The sequence below is a fragment of the Pezoporus flaviventris genome, unplaced genomic scaffold (assembly GCF_033815535.1).
Source record: "Pezoporus flaviventris isolate CSIRO_AGI_PZ_B2104156 unplaced genomic scaffold, CSIRO_AGI_Pfla_v1 ptg000002l, whole genome shotgun sequence".
In the NCBI taxonomy this organism is placed as follows: Eukaryota; Metazoa; Chordata; class Aves; order Psittaciformes; family Psittacidae; genus Pezoporus; species Pezoporus flaviventris.
In genome coordinates, this window is record NW_026892550.1 from 92,036,421 (window position 1) to 92,049,016 (window position 12,596).

At 42.5% G+C, this 12,596-nt stretch overlaps 1 long non-coding RNA gene across 6 annotated transcripts in view; it reads right to left on the reverse strand.

The window, feature by feature from the left end:
• LOC133264943 (uncharacterized) overlaps positions 1 to 12,596 on the reverse strand; it is a 38,022-nt gene that overhangs the window by 18,037 nt on the left and 7,389 nt on the right. Inside the window, exon 1 of one of the 6 annotated variants that reach the window (XR_009741807.1) lies at positions 3,749 to 5,777. The exons of 4 other annotated variants lie outside the window; for them this stretch is intronic. This is a non-coding gene — a long non-coding RNA (uncharacterized LOC133264943). Of the gene's footprint in view, positions 1 to 917; positions 1,706 to 3,748; positions 5,778 to 12,596 lie in introns of those variants that run through there. One more of the 6 variants, XR_009741806.1, reaches the window with a different exon arrangement.

Below are 12,596 nucleotides of genomic sequence, written 5' to 3' on the forward strand. Positions count from 1 at the left end.
CCTTGAAGTAATTCACATTTGCTGGCAGCTCCCCCATGAGCTTTGATTTAATCAACAGCTCCCATGCTCTGGGATGCTGTGGTAGGGCCCAGCAGAGATGGAGCAGCATTCAGTGCTTCCTCACCATCCTTCTCTCCCAAAGTGCTGCTGTATAACAGGGGGCTTCCAGACTTTAGAACACAGACTGACATGGTCAAGATAGACATTTAGAAGAGCTGGAAGAGACTTGCCCTGTCTGAGGACAGAGGAAAAGCCTCCAGACAAGTCTCTTTGCTCTAAACTGGTAGGCAATGCTTGCGGATATTGAAAACCTGGTAAATGCTATCAGTCACTCCTGGCAATTCGATTAACAAGAAACCAAGTTTCCAGCCTCACGTGCCAGACTAGCAAAGAAATGCCACAGAGAAGTAATTCTCCCATCTACAGAGGAAATAATGGATGTTTCATCTCCCTGGACTTGTGCCTCTGAAGCTATCAGCACTCTGACTCCATGAAGAGAAGGACAAATCTGTCCCCATGACTCGTCCAAGGGCTCAGACCACATTTTTGGCCCTGTACTTCCACCCTCATGTCTAAGAAACTGATGTAGTAATAGAAATATTCTTCCATCCTATACTCTGGACCTTCCATGAACAGTCAAGAAAGGCAGTTATGGCAAAGATGCCCCCAAAGCCAGCACTGCCTGCTTTCTTTAGCTCCCAAGGTGCAGTGGTGCACAGACTGACAGCCAGATCTTACTCACAATGGCTTTCATTTCATTTGCTCAAGGGACTCCAGGAGCACTAGACATCAGCAGACACCACAGATGGTAAATCATACCCTTTGCCACTCGTTTCACCTGTGCCTGTGTGTGTTCTGTGGCACTGCTGCTCCTGCTCTCCTCTAACAGCCAAGAAAGATGCAAGAGGAAGACTTACGGAATGAACACGACATTTGCAGAAGATAACTTGCTTCCAATCCGTTGTAAGGCTTGCTCTGTCCAAGAGGTGGAAAACACTACTCCAGGTATCCATTCCCTGAACCACAACTTCCTGTGCTGTGCTGGAGCGCCAGGCTCAGGACACTGGCTTAGGAAGTGTCACTTGCAACAGAAGCACAGATTGCAGCAAACGCAGCTGGTAACAAAGCTAAAATGTCTCCACAAAGCAAAACCACACTGACAAAGGGCCTGCCTCTTGCTGCAGCATTTCAACACTGCCAGAAAACTGCTTTCCTTTCTCTGTTTTCTGCTGCTTATTAGCAAACATCCCTCCTGCACCAAGTCCAAGACTGGAATTTCAGAATTACACACCCTGTTCCTCATTGCTTGTTCAGGGGTCTGGGGATACCATTATCAGCAGGGACTCCCAGGACCCTCTCACTACAGATACCGCCTTTGGCTTACCCTGCTGTCCCACCACTGCAAAGTTCTAGGACTGAGCCGTCTCTCTTTACTACAGAAATGAGCTGCCTGGAGTGAGCTTTGGCTGCAAGGACCATTTCTCATTAGGCACCTCTTTCACACGTTGCATTTGTAGGCCTAAGTACTGGTATCAACAACTCACCACTTTACTGCTAAGAATTCAGGGACAATTTTACCATCTCCCAGAAACTGAGCAATTCATTGCCTGTCTTCTTTGAAAAATAAACAGAGCCTGTCACAGACATTGATACTGAAATGATTCCAAAAGCACTTAGCAAACACCCTGCAAATCTGGAAACCTTCACAAGAAATTCATGGTCCTTCCTCTAGACATTTATTGCTCCCGTATTCTGCTCAAACTAAAAAGCAAATGGCTAAAATTTCTGCCATAAGGTAAAGAAAATGCTATAAAAATTAAACTGATGTAAACCAACAAAAATAAACAGATGCTAACTGGTAGAAAAGAGGGAAAGTAACCTTGTCACTGGCTAGAGAAAAAAAGGGTCATTAAAATGAAGTGATCCAAAGCCAGCAGAGTATCAAGGGAGCAAAGCGAATTCTGCAATATGTCAAAATCCTCTGCAGTGATGACTGTGTTCTGTTTGCTTTTCCATTGCTTGCTTTTCTTTACCAAATTAAAATAAAGAAGTTTTCCTCTAACATACTATTAGACAACATCAATTCCTTTACATGCTTTTAACTTCAAAAGAAAAACGTATTCCACTGAAGCTTGGCTTTGCAAGCTGCTCTTATTGAGGGCTTGCAATTATTTCAATTCCTTGCTCAAGCAAAAAAAAAAACAGCAAAAAGCCTTCAAAACCAACACTGTGTGCAACTGTCAAGCAATTCCTCCAGAAAAGACGAGAGATATCAGACACCAGCCATGCCTGCTGAAGGTACCCAGGTAATGCTCGGGGTAGAGCAGCCATGAGCAATCTGTGAGGAGGAGATAATGGAGGTGCTGATTGCAGTGAATCGCTTGAATTTCATCTGGTGAAGGGAAATCTGAGCTTTAGGATAAATTTAAGTTTCTCCCTTACAATCAACACGTTACCTATACATTTAAAACCTTAATGCGTTCTTTTTTGGGGTGGAGGTTTAGTCAGAAGGGGGATGTAATTTTCACTGAAAAAATACAACTTTTTCTAGCCCCTTTTCTAGCCAAATGAAGATCAGTGTTATGACAGCTCTAACCCCTCTGTCAAGATCCAGTTCTACCTGCACCAACACCTTCTCTGAAGAAGAGATCACAGTCTGCCATCCTCCCTGCAGAAGCATTCAGGAGAGAGGACATCTGTGTATTTCCCTAGTTCCTTTAATACTAGAGAAATCTCTAACAGTTAAATTTACACTGGCAGAAGGAGAACAAACAGCAGCTTTGTCCTGGCTTGGAACCGCTCACGTCAAGTCCCTGGAGAAGGGTTGATAATAAGCTGTGTGGTGTTAACAGCATTTCTAGCTCTCCTGCAGTCACCTGCCATTGCAATCATTTACTAAAACCACACAGCAGTCACTCATTGCAGTCAGTTACCAACATCATAACACATTAGCACATCCACGTCCATATGTCCGGTTAGAAAAGGCTCTTGTGTGTGCATGTGGATGCAAATAACAGCGCGTGGATGCAAAATTACTCCTCCTCTCTGGGAATAAAACTCACTGACACCCCTCATCTCTGCAGACATTGCATTTTAGAGGCCAGAGAGGCCCCAACAAAGTCTCCACTGAGTGTGGAAAAAGCGTTGTCAGCTTTCAGCTCACCCTGGTGAAGGCTCCCAGTATCGGTGCAAGCTAGGAATGCCAACAGCAGTGGGAGGGAATAGACTGAAAGTACTCAGCAAGGACCATTTCCATAGCAGAAGAGATTTTTGGTAAATAGAGCATTTGCTGTGTAAAAGCCGACTTCATTTTGCAGAAATTGCTCACAACACCCCACGTGCAGCCACCAGCGATCGCTCCCAGAGTCCCCTGTTGCAGCTCTCCTGACGCGCCATGGGGACATTTTCCAATGGAAAATTACCATTTGGAAAGTTTTTATTAAGAATTTGAAGCCCTTTGAATCTTGCTCAGTTCTTTACTGCCGCAAACACACTGAATAACATTGCTACCCCGACCACCCCACACCAGTTCTGGGGTGAGAAAGAGCTTTACCTGTTCGCACATCTCTGCTCTTTCATAGCTAAGCAGGCTGGAAATCCATGGATCGACAATCTGACTCAGTGCGTGCCAGATGGGGAACTAGGTGATACCCGACACACACTGCACCAGGGGCAGAATTACATCCTCAGTAAACATCTAACATATGTGAGGAAAAACCCCAGTATTTGTACAGAAAATGTTTCTCACCCTGGGTGACCCTTGTGTAGATGACAAAACGCTCATGAGCATCGTGTACTGAAGTACAGACACATACTGGAGAGGTTACTGGTTTTATTATACTTATTTCAAAAAGCAAACAGGAAAGAAGCAGATAATTAAGACTTGCTTACAAACAGGGGATTAGGTATCCAACAGCACAAGTCCATTTTGCAGAAAGAAAGTTAGTCTGGAAAAAGAAACAGAAGAGAAATAGAAATAGAAGGGAAGCCCATCTCAATGCCAACCATAAGCTCGTTGCTGTAGGGAATTCATGCAGCAGGTGGAATGACATAGGGAATACCTGTAAATTCAAAGGCAGAAACACAAGATATGCCAGCAGAAAGGCAAGAAAAGGGAAAGTTTTCAAAAAGCATTTCTGAAATCTAATGAAGAATCATTTTCAATCTCCCCAGTAGGAAAAATACTAACTGGCAGCTATTAAGGCTTTACTCTAAGATCCAACTAATCTATACTAGTGAGTTTTAGAGGAGATGAAGCTTTCTGAACTGCAAGGAATGCTGCTCAATAACACATTACAAAGTAGCGTGTCTTTGAGGTGATTTATGCTTTTTTCCAGCAGTGAGGAGGAGGCTGAGCTGGCTCTGCACCCAAAACCAGCCCAGTTTCTGTGTTACCTGCCCATTGCATCTCTCTCTGACACAAAGTGAGCAGAAATAACTGTGTATGCAAGGAAGATGCTGTAACTAACAGCCCCAAGTCACAGCAGCCTCTAACTGCTAAGTTAAGCTAGTTTTACACTCGAGGGTTAAACTACCACATGCATCAGCAATCATAGCTGTTTGGTCTGAAGGAATAAACACGCGCATACAGCTATATTAAGGTTACCTTCACTTGAAAATGAAAGGTGCGCATTTTGACATTTCATTTCATGAAGTACTGAAAATAACATTTTCATTCTGATAAAATTCAAAAGAGGTCAAAAAAAAAAAGGGAAGTTGCTAGCGGGTAGAAAATACAGACTGATAATAGCCTGATCCATGGGTATGTTACTGATCTGCTGATCTGAAAAGCATTTGATGATGATAATGATAATGTTTTTTTGCCCCCATCTTCCCACTTGTCACTCTATAAAAATGTACACCACCACTTAGAAGGAGCTATTAATACTTTCAAAATAACCCAAACAATCATCAGGAAACTGTGAAAAAAATTTAAGCAGACCCCTGATATTTGGTGACTGATTTGCAAATCAGAAAAGTTCTTCAATTAATTAATTTCATTTAATCTAACACTATTTGACAAGTCTTCTCATAGTCTATGTGGGCATTGCAATGCTTAGGTTGCACAGGCAGACTAAGCTGTCAGCCACATCTTCTCTAAACAGAATTAGTCTCCATTTGAAACTGTCCTGGGACTTTGGTGTTTTCACAGATAAATTAAGAAACTGCTTGTGTCAGTTTGGAGATCAAGCTCTCACAAAGGGAAGAATAAATATTCACTGAATAGCTTTTGTGATCTGGTGGGCTGGATTTAGAAGGTTGAACTATCAGCGCTCATGAGAACCTCAAGTGGAAAACAAAGACTGTCCAGTGGTGTATGAAGCACCAGTGCAACAAACCTCTTTATTTTTCCGGTGACTTTTCAAATCAAGCTTTTAAATTGACAAGCCTGAACTTCCAATGATGCTCCATCCCGCTGGCCTGGAGCAATAAGAATGCTCACAGTGATGATGCATTTAAAGCTATTTCCAGAAAGCACTTACAGCCCATAGAGAAGGTACAAACAGAGGCTTGTGGTTGTGTTTGAGGTTGTAAATCACTGCAAGTAGTACAAAACTCCCCAGGCGAGGTGGCCTTTGCGGTGGCTGCAGCTCATCTTGGCCCTGGGGAAGAGAAAGCATTAAGCAGCATGAGCAAAGCACACAGAGCATTTATGTTTTGTGTGGCCTTAAATGTCATGCTTATAAAGAGAGAATGCCAATTCCAGGCCGGAAGGGCAACATCAGGGACTGTTTTGCTACTCTTCAAAATAACCACTGCCAGAACTGTGAACAGAAAATCACAGATTGTGTGTACATCACAGAGTGCGACGTAAAACGGAAAGCTTCACTCTGGTATGAGCAATGAGAAAGGCTTTAATTTAGATAGAGTACACAGTATGGCCTTCACTTTTTTTATATCTCTTTGTGAGCAATGAGCTGAGCGACTGTGTACACAGTACACTCAGTCCTTGAGAGTTGAGTATGATGATTAACCTATCTACTTCCTAAGATCATACTCTGGTAGATGGGAAAGGAAATATTACATCAAGGCATTGGAACTCTGCATATATTTTAACGTGCATAACCACATTATCCAATTTATCATTGGGCTGCTGACCTCCTGTCTCGTTTGAAACACTGGGAGGTCAACTAATTCCTGCTTTAAATCTACAGAAATCAGGGAAATCCCATCAGAGATGAAATTTGTTCCACGTGGGCTTCTGAACAGCAGAATACCTTGTTGCTAAGGTTATCCTGAAGCCTAATATAGAGTTCATTTCATCTCTTAAGTTAAAAGCGACAATTTATCTGTTAAAGATAGTAATTGCACAGCAGGTCATCTCTCTTTTGGATGCAGCAAGCTGATTATTTATATACACTCCAGCTGTTTAGGAATGCACACCTGAAATCAATAGAATATTTGACTGTATATTGAGTCATGAAGCAGGTACTTATCAATATAGCCCTTTTGTCATCAATATTTTACCTTTTGTCCCATGAGGAATAGAATAGAGATGGTAAAAGGAGCTTTGCCTTGGAGGAGGCTTTTGGAAGCCTCACGTGATTTGTGAAGGTTGATTTAAAAACCCCAAATAAACAGTCTTTCGCTGTGAGCTTCTGCACCCAAAAGTTTAATTCTTCCTTCTCAACTGAAAAACCTTGCTATCTCCTACAATAAAAATAATATAGGCTAAATAATCAGTCATGAAGATGTCTGAAGACAAAGTACTTGATAAGATTCCAACCAGGCCAGATTTTTAAGTGGTATGGGCAGGGTGGCTGGAGTCTTTGATCTCTAAGGTCCCTTCCAACCCAAACCAATCTGTGATTCTATGTTTTCCAGCCTTATTCTGCAAGGAGTTATGAACTCAATTAAATGAAGACTCATGCAGGTCCTGGACACGAGCTGGCCACGGTCCACAGAACAACCCGGTTATTTTGGCACTTTCCAAATACACAGATAATCACGCATTCAAGTCCAAGCGCCTTGATACATTAATGACAAAAAAGCCACAAAATGCAATGCATTTCACTGCTCTGCAGGCTTAGCAGCATATGCTAAGCTTCTAAAGTAACAGCTGAGCCTTCCTGCTGCCTCCCTTAGGGCTTTGGAATAGGTCTTTATTTATCTGCCTCACAGACACCTCTTCCTCATATTACTGAACTAATCCAAAGAGATTTCTCTGATAAAAGCTGCAGTGCTCATTTCCTCTGCATTTACAGATTCTACTGCTACAGACCAAAGGCAGATAGGATTATAGGACACAACACACAGTTTTTAAGTTTACAATACAGAAAAGAAGAATATGTGGAAAAAATCGTGTTTCTTCCCTTTTCCCTGCTCTCACACCAATATGTTGGATAAACTGTATATTGCTCCCAATGGCAGCTCATGCATCATCCTGCGCTGCCAGCCAAACAACCTGGGAAAAAAAAGGAGAAAGACAGGAATATAGAGAAGATAGAGCACAAGATTCTTCTTCCCAAGTTAAAGAAGAAGCTCTAAAACTGGTTCTTATCTCAGCTTTTACCAGTGCACTCTTCAGCAGTCTGAGCCTTAGGAAGGGAGACGTGCAGGCAGGAATTGGTGCTGTACCCATTGCAGTGCTAGGAAGCAGCGCAGCATTAGCAACACACAGCCAGGACAGTAGAGAGCAGGAAGAGAGTTATTTCTGGAGGTGTCTGTTATGATAGTGATACAGGGTTAACCAGTGTACAAGGGGGTTGTACAAGGGGGTTGTACAAGAGGGTTAGAGGAATTTGCTTGCTTAAACAAAAGTATTGTCTGTTCCTATCATGCCTACTAAGCAGAACAAAGGCGCTAACTATTGGTAAGGAAAAGTAGACACCTGGTTCGATTGACAAGGAAAAGCAGAGCCTGATTCTACTGATAACCAGCTATTGATAAGGAAAAGCAGGTGCCTGAAGGGGGAGAAGCAGATGGTTTATGGCTGGGACACCGACCAAACCCTAAGGCCATACATGAAGACTAAAAGGTGAAAAGTGCAAGAAGAGGAAGACTCATTTACTTCATCTTGAAGATCCCTACCCACAGGAGGAAGACTCATTTACTTCATCTTGAGACCCATGCCCATGACCAGAGGGGGCACTTCGCAGGTGCAAAGGACCTTCTGGCTCATTATAATATGAAGCAGGGATAGGAGATGAATATGTATACACGTATTGTGCAACCTTATTAATATATATAACTTTAGAGAATAAATGTAGAGGGAAACAACCCTGAGGCACGCATGACTTTGAGGAATTATCCCCGTGAGTCTCAGCGCTGAATAAAAAGCATACCTACTTTACAACTTTCACAAGTTGTGGAGTCAATCCGCAAATCAATAGGATGGCGAGAGTCATCACAATTTGTAGTCAAAACTGTTGTAGGGTGCACCTAAGCACATTTATTACCCTGCACATCAGGCAAAAGCTTTCATTTGCTCCTACCTAACTAGCATGATGGCTCCTATCTAACTAGCACAGATGGCTCTTCCCCTTTTTGTTGGAAGCACACTGAGAAAAAACAGGGAGGTGACAAGGGCAGAGTCAACCTCTGATAACTCTGCATGGTCTCCCTTGAGCTATACATAGAGTCACAGACTGGTTTGGGTTGGAAGGGACCTTAAAGCTCATCCAGTTCCAACCCCCTACCACAGGCAGGGACACCTTCCACTAGACCAGGTTGCTCCAAGCCCCGTTCAACCTGGCCTTGAACACTGCCAGGGATGGGGCAGTCACAGCTTCTCTGGGCAATTTGTGGCTTCCCCCCTCACAGGGAAGAACTTCTGCCTAAGAGCTCATCTAAATAGATATTAGGAAAAAAAAAACATTTGGGATTTTTCTTCTGTAAATTGGCTTTCTCACTCAGACTTAGCATCTTTTTTTCTGTTAAGACATTCTCTGTTGATACTTGATTTTAGCAGAGGCAGCATTAGGTTCTTGTGCTTGCAGACATCCACATGCACAATAAGAAACTTATAAATGGTTTGCTGAAAGTAATTGCACCAAGTCTTTATTGTGATATCTTGAAAGATAACCTGAGAAAAACTGTTAGTTCTCAAAAAAACAGATTGTTAGCTTGGTTTTGGTAGCCTCAGCTGACACAGTAATTGCCACTCTATCTACTGCACTCACTCCCACAGAGCAGACATTTGATTTCCAAGACGACAGCTAAGAAGAGCCTGTCAGCTTTCAGACTACAAATACTTTCCTCTTTACTTGCCCAATTACAGTTGAAAAGATGTAAGGGAAAAATAGAGTGATTCAAAGCATCTCTACTATCATTACTAGCACCTTCCACTACAAAAGAGTATTTTCCTTGTGGCATAAAAACACGTGTTGGTGCTTAACACTGACCAAAGCAACTCGATACACACAGGTCTATCACATTTACCAATACCAGCTTGCCCTTTTTTGCCCTGCCACGGCAGCAACTACCTCTCAACATTCACCGCTTTCTTACTAACTAGTCTCATGTACAGAGGTTTCTCTCGTAGAACATGAACAGAAGTCAGTGCCTGGATTTTCCAGTGTGTTTAACTTACTGCTACTGTGTCAGCCAATGCACAGAATCCAGAACACAGAACGGTTTGGCTTAGAAAGGACCTTAAAGATTACCTAGTTCCAACCCCCAAATTCAGTTCTTATTGTTGAAACCCATCCAGCTGGTGAGAGTTAAAAGCACATCTCAAAATACTTGGGAATGTGCTACCTTCCACTTCTCTTTTGCATAATAAAGCTCTGCTGTTCCCCCAGCTTTTTTAGGGTTTCAAAGGCTTGTTTAAAGCAAACTGCCTCACCTGGATGCTAAGTGTGACAATTGGAAATCCCAAAGTACACAATGTGTTGGCAGAGGAAACTTAAAATTCCTCCTCTTTTCTCCTGATAGGAAGACGTAAAGAAGAGATTTGTTCTCTTCATCTCCTGTAGAATTTTACTAGGAGATTTTTCTATGGAGGAATGACAGATAGGAAAAGATACAGACTCTAGCGCATTTTGTTTTGCTTAGGAGCCCGTCGTCAATGACCCCAGCTCACAATTAGGAAGTACAACTTCCCTGCTAAGCTGCTGTTTGCTAGAAGCTAAACTTCAATTGCATCGCTGCCTTGTGTTTTCCATAAAATCCCCAAAGATGTGAGTTTGTGGGCTGGGGCTGGAAACTGCAGTTTGGAACTGCATTTGGAGGAAGATTTGAATGCTGAGAAAATTGCAGAAATCCCTTGTTTTGTAAAGGAGATTTTGAAATCTGGCAGCCAACAGTTCTTCCCAATCCTCCTTAACACAGACCCACCTGAAATTGGCCTCTCTTGTTGATGCATCACATTAAAGACTTCTGTACAGGGGAATGAATTTTCTTTATTTCAGACTGGTTTGGTTTTCCTCTACAATACATAGTGTTATTTCTTCCAATAGCTGTTTTTAGCTTATTTTTCAGCAGTACTTTTGCCATCTTTTTCATAAGCAACTTGCCCACAGATAGCAAAATGAGATAAGCACACCACCAATGTCCACGCAATGTCCAGGTCTGCCTTCCCTTCACTTTGATGCAAACATGATCCTCCACAGTGATATACTAGGAGGAACTCTCAATGTTGGGCACAGTCACTTCCACCATCACGAACCTTTACTAATATAGAAGCACAAAACCCTTGAGAGCCTATATTTATCTAGTACCAGCATTAGGAAGTTTTCACATGCCTAAACATGGTACCTCAATTCCTGCTGGAGTAAACCCAAAACATACCCCTTAACTAAGCCTGGACTGAAAAGCCGGCCAGTCTGGACACAGCCAACCAGAAACCACTTGGTTCTCTGACAATCCAGAAAGAGGTAAAATGCAACAAACCAATCCTTCACCATAATTACAGTCTTAATTCTGATCCTAAAGACAGTCCAATGTAATCAGAAGGCAGTAAAGTCCATTTTGGTAAGTGCTATATCCTTTTCTTTGTAGACTTTATGGATTGCAACAACCAAGGTGCTTCAGCACGTAAAGCTGGAAACCAGAATAAATCTCTCAATTTTAACTCTGTATTGGCAATAAGCTGTTTACAACTGGGAAAAAATACCACAAACCATCAGCCTCTGTGGCTACCACTTCATTTTAATGACATGCATTGTGCAAAATTTAGGAATGCAGCCTCTCAGTCCCGCTTACCATGAAACCTAGTTCTGACCCAAAGCATGATACTAGAATTGAATCTGAATGTGAACAGTGCCAAAATACTCACAGCAAAGCTGGAAATAACCTTGTGAGTTACATCAGAGTGATCTGTGTCAGCAACTCAGGGGTCCTAGTGATCATTGCACTTTGTGTGGAGATGGAATCCCTTGTGAATATTGTGCTATGTGCAAAGGGTATGATAAGTGTCCCTGTCAATACCACAGTGAGGAGGAAGAAGAAACAAGGGAATAATTCCCCTGGGTCAACCGCAATATTGTGCGAAGAAATGTTTTGTTCATTGTTTAAATTGCATGAATGTTCTTAGAAAAGGGGGGGGGAGGTAACTTAGAGATACGTCCTGTTACAGAACGTTGTGAAATCTGTGCGCTGAACAAATAAACACATAAGGAGTGGAATTTATGGGGGCTAAGATGGTGGTCAGACTTGTGATAGACATAATATTTCACCTGGAGACAAGACCCCAACAACAGGTGGAGAAGCCCAGGAAAAGAAGACAACAGGATTGGCTGAAACCCAAGAAGCCCAGGAAACCAAAAAGTGTAAGAGACTATCCCCAGAAGTTCCCCGTGTGCGTCTCGGGCAGAGCGGAGACTCCCCGGCACACCCAGCACCGCTCGCTTGTCGTCTCTCAATAGTAATTATAATAAAAATCAATTAAAACAGATTGGCTAGGTTTTTATAACAACCTTGCTGCACATCCACCATCATGACTAACACATACTCAGCAAAATGCACAAGGATAATCACTTTGTGCTGCTTTTATAAGCCTTCAGCTGAGCTCTGCAAGAGGTAGTAACTGCATGGTGACTCGGAGAAAACTCCAGGAACAAACTCGCCAACAGAGCTCCAAGTCGACAAGCAGGTATTCTTTATTGTGGCGCCGGGAGACACGGGGGATAACTCCTCCTAACGTGTGTTCCCGGGTTCCTACACAGGTCATCCTTATATGGTCACTGGGCATATTACATCATTTTCCAGAAAGTTCTCCACATGCATACAAAAATGTGATGGTGGTCTTTAAGGGTCGTTTTTCTCAACAATGTTCAGAACCAGCTTAATTAACATTACAGACTTAGCAACCACCATGTCCTTCTACTTATCAGTTAGTTTAATTGCTCTCACCCTGGACATCTGCTAGTCCAGGATACTCCCTACTAAGTGCTTACACCAGCTTAATGGGTTTATTAACACCCCAAACATAGCAATCATCCTGTCCTTTTACTTATCAGTTAGTCTATCTGTGCCCACCCTGGACATCTGCTAGTCCCAGATACTTCCCATCCCCAGGTCCTGTTTTTCTATTCTGCTTTTCTCACACCTTTTGTGCTAAGGTCCTGAGGACCTGAACCTATGTCAACTACCTTCAAGTACCACAGTTATTTTCCATTACAAAGCCATCAAACTTAACATTACTTAGAACTGAT